This window comes from Mobula birostris, chromosome 1, assembly GCF_030028105.1.
Source record: "Mobula birostris isolate sMobBir1 chromosome 1, sMobBir1.hap1, whole genome shotgun sequence".
Classification (NCBI taxonomy): domain Eukaryota; kingdom Metazoa; phylum Chordata; class Chondrichthyes; order Myliobatiformes; family Myliobatidae; genus Mobula; species Mobula birostris.
This window is the reverse complement of record NC_092370.1, coordinates 118,412,677-118,428,080: the sequence shown is the minus strand read 5'-3', so window position 1 is coordinate 118,428,080 and position 15,404 is coordinate 118,412,677. Positions and strand designations below refer to the sequence as shown.

The following is a 15,404-nucleotide window of genomic DNA, read 5'->3' as shown; positions in this document are numbered from 1 at the left end:
GATCACTGCCTCCTAAGGGTTCCTTCACCTCAGTCTCTCCAATCACCTCCGGTTCATTACACAACACCCAATCCAGTACAGCCAATCCCCTAGTCGGCTCAACAGCAAGCTGTTCTAAAAAGCCATCTCGCAGACATTCTACAAATTCTCTCTTGAGATCCAGTGCTGACCTGATTTTTCCAATCTACTCGCATGTTAAAATACCCCACAATTATCATAACACTGCCCTTCTGACAAGCCTTTTCTATTTCCAGTTGTAATTTGTAGTCCACATCCCTGCAGCTGTTTGGAGGCCTATAAATAACTGCCATCAGGGTCCTTTTACCCCTGCTATTCCTAAGCTCAACCCATAAAGATTCTGCACCTTCCGATCCTATATCACCTCTTTCTAATGATTTAATATCATTTCTTACCAATAAAGCCACGCCTCCCCTTCTGCCTACCTTTCTATCCTTCCGATACACCGTGTATCCTTGGACGTTCAGCTCCCAGAGACATGCATCCTTTAGCCAGGTCTCAGTGATGGCCACAATATCATACCTGCCAATCTGTAGCTGTACAACAAGATCATCTGCCTTATTCCTTATGCTGCGTGCATTTAAGTACAACACCTTAAGACCAGTATTTGATACTTTTTGCTTTGATTTCACTGCAACTTTTTTGCACTGCAACTCATCGCAATGGCTACACATTTGCCCCATCACCTGCCTGTCTTTCCTGACATCTTTACTGCTCACTATCTTAGATTTATTTCTGTTTTCCCCTTCCTCCGCTCTATCATTCCGGTTCCCATCCCCCTGCCAAATTAGTTTAAACCCTCCCTAACAGCTCTATTAAACTTTCCCGCCAGGATATTGGTCCCCTTCGGGTTCAGGTGTAACCTGTCCTTTTTGAACAGGTCATACTTCCCCCAGAAGAGATCCCAATTATCCAAGAATCTGAAGCCCTGCCCCCTACACCAGTCTCTCAGCCAGGCATTCATCTGCCTGATCCGACTACTCTTGCCCTCGCTAGCACGTGGCACAGGTAGCAATCCCGAGATTACTACCCTGGAGGTCCTGCTTCTCAGTTTCCTTCCTAACTCCTGGAAATCTCTCTTCAGGACCTCCTCCTTTGTCCTATCTATGTCATTGGTACCAACATGTACCAAGACAACTGGCTGCTCACCGTCCCCCTTTAGAATATTTAGGACCCGATCCGAGACATCCCGTACCCTGGCACCTGGGAGGCAACACACCATGCGGGTATCTCTGTCAGGCTCACAGAATCTCCTGTCTGTTCCTCTGCCTATGGAATCCCCCACGACTACCGCATTTCTCTTCACCCTCCTTCTCTCCTGCACAACAGTGCCAGGCTCAGTGCCAGAGACCCAGTCACTGTGGGCGTCCCCTGTCAGGTCATCCCCCTCAACAGCATCCAGAACAAGATATTTGTTGCTGTGGGGGACAGCCACAGGGGTGCTCTCCACTATCCGGGCATTTCCCTTCCCTCTCTTGACAGTTTAGGAAATGAGCAAAATTGAAGATCTTTGAAGAGGTTTCCTATGTGCGATTTTAGCATTAACTGTGAAGAGGAATTTCAGACCTGGAACCAGCCACCCTGAGGTCTCCTTGCAGTAAATAAACTGAAGCAGTTTATATATACACTGAGTGGGCACCTTATCAGGTACACCTATACACCTCATTAATGCAAATATCTAATCAGCCAATCATGTGACAGTGACTCAATGCATAAAGCATGCAGATGTGGTTAAGAGGTTCAGGTTTCGCTCAGACTAAACATCAGAATGGGGAAGAGACCTGATCCAACTGACTATGATCGTGGAGGGTTGTTTGAGTAGCTCAGAAAATGCTGACCTCCTGGGATTTTCATACAAAATTGTCTACAGTTGACAGAGAATGGTGTGAGAAACAAAAAAAATCCGGTGAGTGGCAATTCTGTGGTCAAAAATACCTTGTTAATGAGAGTTTTCTGCACAGTGGTTGGAATGAGAAATTTCTTCCTTCCCATCAGAAAGGGACTTGGGGAATGGTAGAGGACCGTGTAATGGGATCCTGGATTAATGCAGATGGAAGAAGGGAAAGAAGGAAGGGGGCGGGGCAGCTGAGCTTGGGGCAAGAATATCGGCCAAGACCCAGTGGCCTCACCTAGCTTGTGCGATGCCATCTATATTTCGGCAGACACACCGTAGTCCTCGGTCAACCACAGCAGATTCCTGTGGTTGCGACGGCTAAAGAGAAATGCGTGCCCCTTGACCGACAGGCTGCTCACTGGATGCCAACGGGTTAGTGTGCACGTGTTCTGAAGATGCAAAGCACCAAATTCCACAGGCCGTGGCAACACTTTCACTACCCAGACAGTAAACCCATAAGACTTGTTCTGTTTGCAGTGAGACAGGCTTTGTTCCCGGACATGTTGATTCAAGCACAGATCCTGTTCACTTATTCCAGTCTGTACAGCACCTTTCACAAAGACATTTGGCACTGACCCTCACACTTAAGTTAACATAACTGATGTTAATTTGTTTATATTAACCTATGTTTGTATTGTGCTGCTGTGGCAAAAAGCTTTAATGGCATTTGTACCTGAGTATGTATGTCGAGGACGACAATAACTGAGCGAGCATTGTCCATAGAACATCACAGCATTGGACAAGACCATTCATCCCTTCAAGCGTGTGCTTGCTGATTATTTTTTTTTAAAAAACCTCCATTCAGCTCCCAGCCCTGCTCCTTCTGTGCAATCCTGAGAAAAGTTTCAGGTGTCTGGGGAAGAAGCTGTTGAATTTTCTTCAATGGCTGTGGCCAGCTGTGAGGATGAGATCACACCATGGGGTGTGAAAACTTTTCCCTCCTCTGCCTCTCTTACTGGAGATTCAAAGTGCGGCCATTCTCCTAACACTGGCTGCACAGGGAGCTGATTTAGTTTTCCCCCCCACCAGTGATGCCTGTCATCAAATGTTTAATGCCTTGTCTCTATCACCATGCAAAGTTAGTGAAAGTTGTAATTGAGATTAATTCTATGTTTCTGTGCCTAACACCAGATTCAGATTCATTTATCACGTGTGTGTGTGTGTGTGTGTGTGCACAACTTTTGTGTTAACAACCAACATGCTGAAGGATGTGCTGGGGGCAGCCTGCAAGTATTGGCACACAATCTGGCACCAGTATAATTTTGCCACAATACTTGGCACAGCACAGAAATACCAAGTGACAAAGGAACAACAAAACAAACCCTCCCCACCCATCCACGCTCACACAAAATGAACCCGTTCCCCCCTCCCACCCATCCACATTCACACAAAATGAACCTGTTCCGCCTCTCTTCCACCCATCCACATCCACACAAAATGAACCCGTTCCCCCCCTCCCACCCATCCACATTCACACAAAATGAACCTGTTCCCCCCAGTCCCTCCCTCCCACCCATCCACGTTCACACAAAATGAATCCGTTCCCCCTCCCCTCCCTCCCACCCATCCACGCGCACAGAAAACAAGCCCAGTTCCTCCTATCCGTGCACATACACAATCCTCTTGCACCATTTCAGGCCGTCTTCAGCCTCCAGCAGACTCGTGGATTTACAGATACTGGGCCTTCAATTTCTCCAGTGGACTTGGCATAAGAAATCACCAAAAGAAACTTCACTAGATTTATCTTAAAATGTATGAAAGGCATTGGCAGCATAGAGGAACAGAATCGTTGGCCCTGCATAGTAATGTCAAATGCCACAGAGCAGAGCTTTAAGTTGAGAGGGTGAAAGTTTAAAAGGAGGTGTCTGATGTAGATTTTCTCTTCACCGAGTGGTGGGTGTCTGGAGTGGGCTGCTCGGGTGATGGTGGAAGCAGGTCAGATGGTAGAGTTTAAGGAGGTGTTTGAACAGGTCCGTGAACAGTCAGGGAGCGAAGGGACACGCACCATGCACAGGCAGATGGGGATTACCGTAGATCAATATCAGACATTGCAGAGCAAAACACTGCTGCTGTGTTGAACTGTTCTCTGTTCTTGTAATAGCCCTGGTCTCTCTATAAGGGAAAGGCCTGGGCTTAGCTGAGGGATTGTGTTCAGGTGTTCCACCAGAAATTTGAGCAGAAGACCCAGGCTGATACGCCGAGTGCTATTTCGTACGAATGCCTCACTGTCAGCAATACTGTTGAAAGCCCCACCTGCCCCACCAATGGATGTCTCGTCTTCCCCCACAGCTCCATCCCAGTACTTGCCCTTCAACCAGATCCCCCAGCAACAGTCTACCTGGCTGTTGCTATTTTGCTGGAGCAGGCGGTGCACAAACTGACTGCCCCAACATCAGTATAAAAGCATATCTTAGGATTCTGAGATTGTGATTGGTCCCATAGAGATTACAAGTTCAGGTGGACTTCAGGCAAAGAGTTCACCTGTAATACATTCACAGCTGAATAGTCCAGAAATGCTCACTAAAAGATGAAGGCTGGTCATTTTTGAATAGAATAACTATCCTCGTATTCCCGTGTTCAGAAATTGTCCTTGCTGTACTGAGACAAATATCATATGAATCTGTATCACTGCCTATACCAACCCACACCAAGGATGGGTATGGAAGCTTTAGAGAAGGTGCAAAAGTATTTCACTAGGATGTTCCCTGGATAAGAAGGCGTGTGCTATGAGGAGAGGTTAGACAGAGGGGAGGGAGCAGAGGCTGAGGGGAGAACTGATGGAAGTCCATAAGATTGGGATGAATAGATAGAGTAGACAGCCAGTATCTTTTTCCCAGGGTCAGAATGTGTGACCCCGGGGAAGAAGGTGAGGGGGCAAGTTCGAAGGAGACAAGTGGCCCAAGTTTATTTTTAGTACAGGGAGTGGTAGGTGCCTGGGATGTGTTGTTTGGAGCAGTGGTGGAGGCCAATACAATGTAAAGGCATTTAACAGGCTCTTGTGTGGAGAATGGATGGATTTGCACATTGAGTAAACAGGAGGGATTATTTTAATTAGTTTGGCACAACAATGCAGGCTGAAGGGCCTGTTCCTGTGTTCTGGTTTAACACCATTCCTACTGCCCTGATTGAAAAGCTACAGAACCTGGGCCCCTGGGCCTGCCCCTGCAACTGGATCCTTGACTTCCTAACCGGACGAGCACAATCTGTGCAGATTAGAAACAACATCTCCACCTCCCTGATGATCAACACTGGCACTCCACAGTGCTTAGCCCACTGCTCTACTCTCTATAACCCATGACCGTGTGACTAGGCATAGCTCAAACAGGATCTCTAAATCTGCTGATGATACAGCCATTGTTGGCAGAGTCTCGGGTGGTGGCGAAAGGGCGTACAGCAGTGAGATATACCAGCTAGTTGAGTGGTGTCACACTCAACATCAGCAAGATCAAAGAGCTGATTGTAGACTTCAGGAAGGGTAAGACAAGGGAACACAAGCCAATCCTCGGAGAGATCAGAAGTGGTGAGAGAGAGAAATTTCGATGTAATATATTAATATAGCTATAAAGAAGGCAAGACAGTAGCTATGTTTCATTAGGAGTTTGAGGAGGTTTGTCAATTAAAGTTCTCAAACTTCTACAATTGTACTGTGGACTTATTCTGACTGGCTGCTTCACCGTCTGGTATGGGGGAGTGGGGGAACTACTGCACAAGATCGAAATAAGTTGCAGAAACTTGTAAAATTAGTCAGCTCCATCTTGGGCACTAGCTCCATGATGGGTACCAGCCTCCGTAGTATACAAGACATCTTCAAGGAGTGGTGCCTTAAGAAGGTGCTGTCCATCATTAAGGACCCCATCACCAAGGACATGGCCCCTTCTCATTGTTGCCATCGAGGAGGAGGTGCAGAAGCCTGAAGGAACACACTCAGATTCAGAAACAGTTTCTTTCCGCCTGCCATCCGATTCCTAAATGGAGACGGAACCCATGAACGCTACCTCACTAGTTTTTTTATTCCTGTTATTTTGCAGTACTTACTTTAACTTAACTATTTAAAAGACTTATTTACTTGCTGTAATTCTGTTTTTTTCCCTCTTTATTTATCATGTACTTTGTTGTACTGCTGCCGTAAAGCTAACAAATGTCACGACATATGCCATGATATTAAATCTGATGTTCTATATTCTTATGTGGTATTCTCACCGATGTCAACCTTGGGATCCAAACATCTTCCAACTAAAATCGATTCATGCTTACATGTTTGAGTAGGTGAGGTTGAACCAGGCTTCTACAGTTAGCTCACGTTACATCAGAGGAGAAGGTTGAACATGGGCAGGGAGGGGAGCATTGAGATTTAATTCAGAAAACCTAGGGAAGCAGAGGAAAGGTTTTTTTTTGAGTAAGGGAGCATGGAGGCAGATCACAGACTGGCAGTAATTCTGGCAGACAGAGCTCCTTTGTTACTGCTCTGGGTTCCCATGTGTAACTGATTCTGATTGTTCTCAATGAGAAAGCTGTTCCTGCACTCGGTGTTAATCTGCTTCATACTCATTTCCTCTCCCGGTCCCACAAGAGCACAGAGACATCTCTGTCACTGTCGTGCATAGCTCCCAGGCCGGTGAAAGTCCTCCATTCTGATCTGCAGAAACCGGTGCTAAGAGTGTGTCACAAGTATGGGACTGCGGGGATGACCTTAACGGTCTCTGCTGTGTTAAACCTGCCCGGAAAATAAGCAGGGTCATGGAGACCTCCCCCTCTATTTCTATAGCTTCCCTCACAGCTACAGACAGCCTTGGAGGTAAAGTCGTTAGATATATTTAAAGCAGGGATTGATAAGTTCATGATTAGTAAGTTATGGGGATAGAGCAGGAGAATGGCAGAGGAGACTCGATGGGCTGAATGGCCTAATTCTGCTCCCATGTCTTATGATATCTGCTCAGTTCTGTTTTCCACACCCCCCCCCAAAACTCATGGGCCCCTCTTTCAAATGCCTTCCACGTCCTTAAAGGGAAGAATTTGCCTTGAACAGCAGTGGGGAATGTCTGGTGCTCCAACAAAGATAGGGTTTTGAGTTGCCTTTCAAAATAGCATTAATGTAGGATGTTGCATAACACCGGGCATTAAGTGTATCTAAACTGGACCTGCTGTTATAATGAAGGAAACGTGGCATCCGGTCTATGCCTAGCAAAGTCCACAAATAGCAGTGTAAAAATGACAAGATAATCTGATATATTTTTTCCTCGGTGTTATTTTTCAGTCTGGCCACTGGTGTAGTGCTTTGGGATCTTTCATACTCTGCAGAGAGGTTCTCTACTTAACATCTTATCTGAGACCTCCAGCAGCACAGCAGGAGTGGAGGTGTGGTGAAAATGGGAGTCTCTGCAGACCTGGACTCGTGCATGTCTCCCTGAAGCAGGATTTCTGACATGTCGGTCCATGGCCGCCTCTATTGCCATGATGAGACCAGTGTCTGGTTGTGTGAGATCACTCTCAGCTCGTATTCTATCTGGGCAGCCTCCAACTTGATCCATGCATTTGGATTTCTCAAATGTCCGATCCCAGCCTCTGCGGCCTCTTGTAACTGGACTTTAAAAAAAAAAAAAGTGGTAGGACCTTTATTTATTTATTTATTATTTATTCATTTACAGGATTTGGGCGTCACCAGCTAAGCCGACATTTATTGCCCATCCCTAGTTGCCCTTGAGAAGGTGGTGATGAGCTGCCTTCTTGAACCGCTGTAGCCCCTGAAGTGTAGGTGCACCCACAGTACTATTAGGGAGAGAATTCCATGATTTTGACCCAACGATGATGAAGGAACGGCGATATGTTTCCAAATCAGGATGGTGAGTGACTTGGGTATTTCCAAGTGGTGGTGTTCCCAGGTATCTACTGTTCTTGTCCTTCTAGAACGTGGTCGTGGGTCTGAAAGGTGCTGCGTTAGGAACTTGGTGTTGTTGCAGTACATCTTGTAGATAGCACACACTGCTGTAACTGTTCGTCAATGGTGGAAGGATTGGATGCTTGTGGAAGGGGTACCAATCAAATTAGCTGCCTAACACTGGATGCTGCCGAGCTTCGAATGTTGATGGAGCTGCACTCATCCATGCGAGTGGTGAGTATTCTATTGCACTCCTGACCTGGGCCTTGTAGATAGCGGACAGGCTTTGGAGTCAGGATGTGAGTTGCATGTCACAGGATTCCTAGCCTTTGACCTGCTCTGGTAGCTACGGTGTTTATATGGAAGAATCTCACGCAATTCCTGCCAACCTCACAGTGAATGCTCGGCGAGTCAGTAGGTATTAAGCTCAAAGATGAAGACTGAAGTCAGCGTGTACAGGGGTGGAGGCCCAAAAGTTGAGTCTGCGAGTGCAGGCCACGGACTGGAGGTTTGAAGCCCAATATCTGAGAGTCCAGGACCAAAGACTGGAGGTCACGAGGCAGCCTATCCTGGGGTGGGAGGCCTGTGTATATGCAGGGACAGGTGGAGGGAGGGTAGGAAGGGGCTTGTTTTGCCCTGTTGTTGTGATTGCTGCTTGTGGGCATGCTGTGTTGGCACCAGAGTGTGTGATGACACTTGCGGGCTGCCCCCAGCAGATTCTAGTTGTGTTGGTTGTTAACGCAAATGATACATTTCACTATGTTTTAATGTACGTGGGATAAATCTGAGAATGCAACTAACAAGCCAAGGCGGTAACTGCAGCGAAGTCTCCACAGTCTGAGGCAGTTTGCTCCGTATCCCTGATCAAAGGATTTTCTCCTTAAGAAGGGCTGAATTTGTTTGAATGAAAATACAAATTTTCATCCAAACAAATTCTCCTGCTGGGGATGGCTGTCGTACTCATCGAGGACGTGGACCTGTTGAGCTGACATTGAAGTCAATGTTGCGTTCATTGTCCAATGCACGAATGCATGTATTGTATGCACAGGTGCAATGAAAAACATGTCTGCAGCAGCATTGCATGCATCATTCACAAGAAAAACAAATTTTGCACAATTTTTAAGTAAGAACACAATTAGAATAAAAAAGGCCCATTTTTAGTGGAAAGTGATCAAAATGGTCATTCTGTTGCTTTACTGTGGTGATTAGAGTTTTTCTGGGTGATTCAAGAAGAATGGTTGAAGGGAAAAAGCTGTTCTCGAACCTGGTGGTATGGGACTTCAGGCTTTGGTACCTCCTTGGTCCATTACTCTTCGCAGCTTCTCACAGAGAGTCAGCTGCTCCGATTCTGTCCTCTGTCACTCCCTGGCCCTTTCCTCCGATCTTGGCTCAATTCTCCACAATATGCACCAACCACGCTATCCATTTGATTGACACCCAGTAAGCACTCACATCTTCTACAAAAAGAACTGCAGTTGCTCGGCCAGGGTCCTCCAAGCGCAGGGCCCAAACCGCCGCCTCTCCAACAAGAAGGAGACGAGATTCACGTGTACAGATTCTCGGAAAAATGGCGCCATTTCTTCACTGAGTTTATATCCTGGAGCTCCCTCCCCAGCGGTACAGTGGTACTTAAACCAGGGCTTCCCAACCTCTTTTTTTATGCATGAAGTCTTGCTGTTAATCGAGAGGTCTGTAGACAGTTCAGGTAGAAGGCGTGCCCCCACATTCTTGAGGGCAATCGAGGATGGGCAATAAATGCTGAGTCTGCAACACCCACCCCGTGTGACTGACTGAAGCAAAAAATGTCTCGCCTCTAGACTTTGAAGTGAGTTCCTGCACAGCACTGTTTTTGAAAGATGTTCTGATAACATTTGCACACAAGTTCATCAGCCACACAGTTTCACCGTTCATTAACTTCCCCCATCTTTAGTAATGGTTTTGAACTTGCTTTCACCTGCCTTTTAACCATTGAAGTTACTGGAAATGAGTGTAATTTTAAATATTTGAGCAGCCTCTGTTTTCATTCTGCAAGCCACAGCAGTCCTTCATTCTCTCTCCCGTCTGAAATCTTTGTCTGAGCATAGTTGAGCAGTGCCGACAGACACTTTGACCACACACACACATGCAAGAATAACCCCATCTTGTCCACGGTTGATAACGCAGTCAGCTTTCTCCCATTCCGTTGGTACCCACCATCAGCTAAATCTCCCCACGGGGACTGGATCCACAAGCCAGCCTTGAGCTGAGTAGAAATGAGATCTTTGGTGTTGCCAATGAATGCGTGGGCAAGCATGATTGCAGAAGATATTCTGATAACTGGCTGAGCCTGCAAAGTCAAATGAGGGGCTCAAGATGTTTAACTGATGGCAGAGAGAAGCATCTCCCAAAAGTGCCTCTGAAGGTAGATGCAGAAAACAAATAATGCTAGCTTTGAATCTATCAACAGCACCACAGGCGATATGAGTTAGATAGATACTTTATTGATCCCAAAGGAAATTAGTGTCACAGCAGCATTACAAGTGCACAGCCATACAAATATTAGAAGAGAAGTAAGAAAGAATAAAAAAATAAGTAACCGCAAACAGTCTAACGGGGGGGGGGGGGGAGGAGGGGGTCATCACTTCCCCAGCTATAGGTTGACTCATTATAGAGCCTAATGGCCGATGGTAAGAATGACCTCGTATAGCGCTCTTTAGAGCAGCACAGTTGTCTTAAAGTCTTTTACTAAAAGTGCTCCTCTGTTCAGCCAAGGGTGCATGCAGAGGGTGAGAAACATTGTCCAGAATTGTCAGGATTTTCCATGGAGTCCTTTGTTCTACCACAGCTTCTAGTGTGTCCATTTGACTCCTACAACAGCCATCCTTTCTAATCAGTTTATTGAGCCTGTTGGCATCACCGGTATTGATGCCATTGCCCCAGCACACCACCACATAGAAGAGTGTACCAGTGACAACAGACTGGTAGAACATGTAAAGGAGATGCTTGCATACTCCAAAGGACATCAGTCTCCTCAGCAAGTAGAGGTGGCTCTGGCCCTTCTTGCACACAGCCTCTGGTGGTGCTCCACTCAAGTCTGTCGTCCAGGTGCACCACCAGATACTCGTAGGTCCTCACCACATTCCAAAAAAAGTGACTTGGAAAATCACTCGCTGTTAGACTACACATAGCCTTGGTGCAGGCCATGTTGTTCAAGAGGTATCAGATTCTGTGCACAAAGTCCAACTCCTTCATTTTCTCCACCAACAAGCAATTTGCTGATGGGGTAGACCCTCAGTACTTTAGGTTGATTTCCAGCAGGGTCTTCCAATCGTAAATACATTTAAAACAGGCAACATCACTTTTGGCCAGTAAACTTTTCGAGTCCAGGTGAAGGGCCTTGACCCAAAACATCAACTGTTCATTTCCCTCCATAGAGGCTGACTGAGCTGCTGAAATCCTCAAGTATCATTTCTATTGTTCAAAATTCTAAAAAGGCTGGATGCCTCCCCCAGCTGAGGAGTCTCAGACTGGGGCACCCTCTCAGAGTAAGGGTTGTTCTGGACTGAGGAAATATTTTCACCCTGAGGTGGTGAATGCTTGGAATTCTGTGCCCTAGAAGGCTTTGCAGGCACAGTCACTGAGATCATTCAGAACAAATGTCAGTGAATTTCTGGATATTGCTTTGTAGATGGATTTTGAAATCTTTGCACTGTTAAAGCAACAAAACAACAAATTTCACCTTGGATGTCAGTGATAAGTAAATCTGATTCAGAAGATAATCAGTGAGGGAATCGGAATGAGATTGTGTTGAGAGCTAGCACAGATTCAATGGGCTGAATGGCCTTGTGTTGTAAGAAAGTATAAAGTAAGAAACTGCAATTTAACTGGTGTAGAATTCAGCTATTTGAATCCACCTATTTCATCCTGATGTGGAAAAAGAAGATTTGAAATCATCCTGCTGGAACTGATTGTGCTTGGACAAGGAAAGATAGTTGGAAAAATTCTCAGTAAAGTGGAAAAGCAAGATTGACAGGATAAAGACATAAAGTACTGGCAATGCTCAGTAGGTCAGGCACAGTTAATGTGTTGGGTTGAAGGTCTTGACTTAAGGTTGTGCATTGAGCCATTCATTCTGCTTCTCCATAGATGCTGCCTAACTTGCTGAGTATCCCCAGTATTTTCTTGTTCCACAGTCTTTAGTTTTTTTTTGCTTATTGTGATTTTAAAAAGGACACTTCAATATCAACAGGAGCTTTCTTCAGAGTAAGAGAAGAAGGAACATTCCCAGTGACAGTCTGAGTGAAGGTGGGGTCAAGTAAAGAATCAGATTGGGGATGAGAAGTGATTGATGGTAGCAACTTCAACAGGATCATACAAAAAAAGGAAATATTTGGGAGACTCTGGAGACCCAGCTAGGGTCTGGGATTAATTGGATTATTCCTTCAACTAACCAGCACAGGGCTGAATGGCCTTGACCAGTCCCATGTGGTTCTGTGCTTCTCGGGGCTGGTGACTACATTGCTTTTGGGAAACCTGATATATCTATAGAGATCTGACATCCCACCCTGAAATGGGGAGTGATTTCAGCCTCTTCTCAACCAGTTTCTCCAACTGTGTTAAGGTACAACTGGTTTATAAATGTCAGCCTGGGCTTTGACTTTGTACTTTGGCTTTGTGCTTGATGGAAAAGTTGTTCTAGTTCTCAAATGACCTTATTAATCAAGCCCTGTTGGCAAAGACAGCACAATACAAACAGCAGGGTGTACATACTTTGCCATCACCTTCCTGCAGCTGAGAACTGTGTGAACCTTCCTGAAAATGTTTTACCTCAGTGTTGGCAACCTGCTGCTGTATTCCACTATTTAATCAATGTCAAGTTTATCGTCACACGCACAAGTACACATATGCACAGGTGCAATTACTTGCGATATTATCATAGGAGCATAGCATTATATACATTCACATGAAAACATAAATGTTACATAAATTATTTAAAAATTATGCAAAGAACACAATTGACCCTGATGGGAGTTATGTACAGACCCCAAACAGTAGTAAGGATGTGGTCTACAAATTATAAAGGGAGATAGAAAATGTTACAATAGTGATGAGGGATTTCAATATGAGACTCGTACTGAAAAGAATATCCCCCTTAGTCGAAGATCTTCTAACACCAGATCAAGCCAGGTTCAGGCCAGGCCGCTTTTGCTGGCGTCAAGTCCTGAACTTAACCCAGTATATTGAGGATGGCTTTGAAATGCGACAAATTACAGGGGCAGTATTTGTTGATTTAGCAGCAGCATACAACATTGTGAATCACAGAGGCCTTCTACTGAAATTATCTAAAATGTTAAATAATGAAACCACCCTCAAAGTAATAAGAAGCCGCCTAGAAAACCACAGATTTTATGTAGAAATGAATGGAATTAAGAGTAGGTGGCATCCACAAAAGAACGGACTACCACAGGGATCAGTCCTGGCACCTCTACTATTTAATGTTTCCACAAATGACCAACCAACCTTTCCTACCACACGCAGGTTTAACTATGCAGACGACCTATGCATAGCAACACAAGCTAACCCCTTCCAAGAAGTTGAAGTACAACTTACAGCGGTCCTCAAAGCAGTATCATTAAAAAATGGTCTATGAATCCAAATCCATCAAAAACTCAAGTGTGTTCCATCCACTTGAGGAATCAAGAAGCAGCTCGGAAACTCAAGATCTTGTGGCGTGGGAAGGAGCTTGGAACACCATCCGACTCCCCTTTACCTGGGCATGACACTGGATAGGACACTCTCATTTGCCACCCATATCCAAAAACTCCGAGGGGAAAGTTGGTTCTCGCAATTCTCTTGAAAAAATTAGCAGGCACGAAATGGGGAGTTAATGCTCACACAGTTAGATCAACTGCCTGAGCACTCTGCTATGCACCAGCAGGATACTGTGCACCTGTGTGGGGCAGATCAGCCCATGCGAAGAAAATAGACCCGTTGCTTAACGAAGCCTGCTGAATATTCATGGGCCCACTGCACCCCACACCCACTAACGTCATTTACAGACTTGCAGGCACTGCTCCTCCAGAGATCCGAAGACACGCTACCACAAAAATTGGAAAAGGAAAACAGAACTCGGATCCACGGCACCCACTACATCATCATGTGCCAGTTTCCAAACGCCTAAAATGGAGGAAAAGCTTTGCTACAGAGGAGGAACTACCACACGGAACATCCCCCCCAAACATACAGGATTGACCTCTGGCAACAAACAGAAGCCAGAACCCCGCCAAACAATGCAGTGCAAGACCCCACAGAAATGTTACCAGACAGGCCACGGCTTGACAGACGGAAGTGGTGCACTCTGAACAGAGCGAGAGCGGGAGTTTGTAGGACAGGAGACAATATGGTGAAGTGGGGTTTAAAGACCAGAGAATCCTGTGAGTGTGGCGAAAGGATGCAGAACGTTGAACACGTTCTGTGCAATTGCCCACTCTCACCTGATTTAGCTGACACTGACCTGCTCAACATCAAGCAAACAACACTAGAGTGGCTGTCTGGTGTGACAGGCTATGATGATGATGATGTGCAGGTAGGCTGGGGAAAATCAGGTTGGTGCTGGATCCCAGGAAGGGGAATTTGTCGAGTGCCTACGAGATGGCATTTTAGAACAGCTTGTGGTTGAGCCAACTAGGGGATCAGCTATTTTGGATTGGGTGTTGTTCGGGGCAAGTGACCATAATATGATGGAATTCATCTTGAAATTTAAGGAGATGATGATATCAGATATATCAGTATTATAGTGAGTAAATGGAATTAGAGGCATGAGAGAGGATTTGGCCAGAATTGATTGGAAAATAATACTGACAGTGATGACGGCAGACCAGCAATGCCTGAAATTTCTGGAAGTAATTCGGAAGGCAGAGGATATATACATCCCAAAGAGGAAGTGTTCTAAAGGCGAGATGACACAGCTGTGGCTAACAAGAGAAATCAAAGCCAACATAAAACCCGAGGAGAGGGCATATGATAGACCAAAAATTAGCGGGAAGGTAGAGGATTGGGAAGCTGTTAAGAGCCAATAGAAGACAACTTTATGAAAAAAAAAGTCATTTAAAAAAATAAAGTAAAGATGGAATACGGAAGTAAGCTAGACAATAATATTAAAGAGGATACGGAAAATTTCTTCAGATACATAATTTGTAAAAGAGGCAAGAGTAGATATCGGACCACTGGAAAATGATGCTGGAGAGGTAGTAATGGGGGACAATGAAATGGCAGGTGAACTGCATAAGTATTTTGCATCAGTCTTCACTGTGGAAGACACTAGCAGTATGTGGAGGTTCCAAGTATCAGGGGGTCATGAAGTGTGTGAAGTTACCATTACTAGAGAGAAGGTTCTTAGGGAAACTGAAAGGTCTGAAGATAGATAAATCATCTGGACCAGATGATGTAAATTCCAGGGTTTTGAAAGAGATGGCTGGAGAGATTGCGGAGGCATTAGAAATGATCTTTCAAGAATAACTAGAATCTAGAATGGTTGTGGAAGACTGGAAAATTGCAAATGTCACTTCACTCTTCCAGAAGGGCGAGAGGCAGAAGAAAGGAAACAATAGGCCAGTTAGCCTGACCTCAGTAGTTGGG

At 45.4% G+C, this 15,404-nt stretch overlaps 1 protein-coding gene across 1 annotated transcript in view; it reads left to right on the top strand.

The window, feature by feature from the left end:
- The window catches only part of sntb1 (syntrophin, basic 1), a 132,093-nt gene that overhangs the window by 60,414 nt on the left and 56,275 nt on the right, over window positions 1-15,404 (top strand). The gene's annotated exons all lie outside the window — the stretch shown is intronic.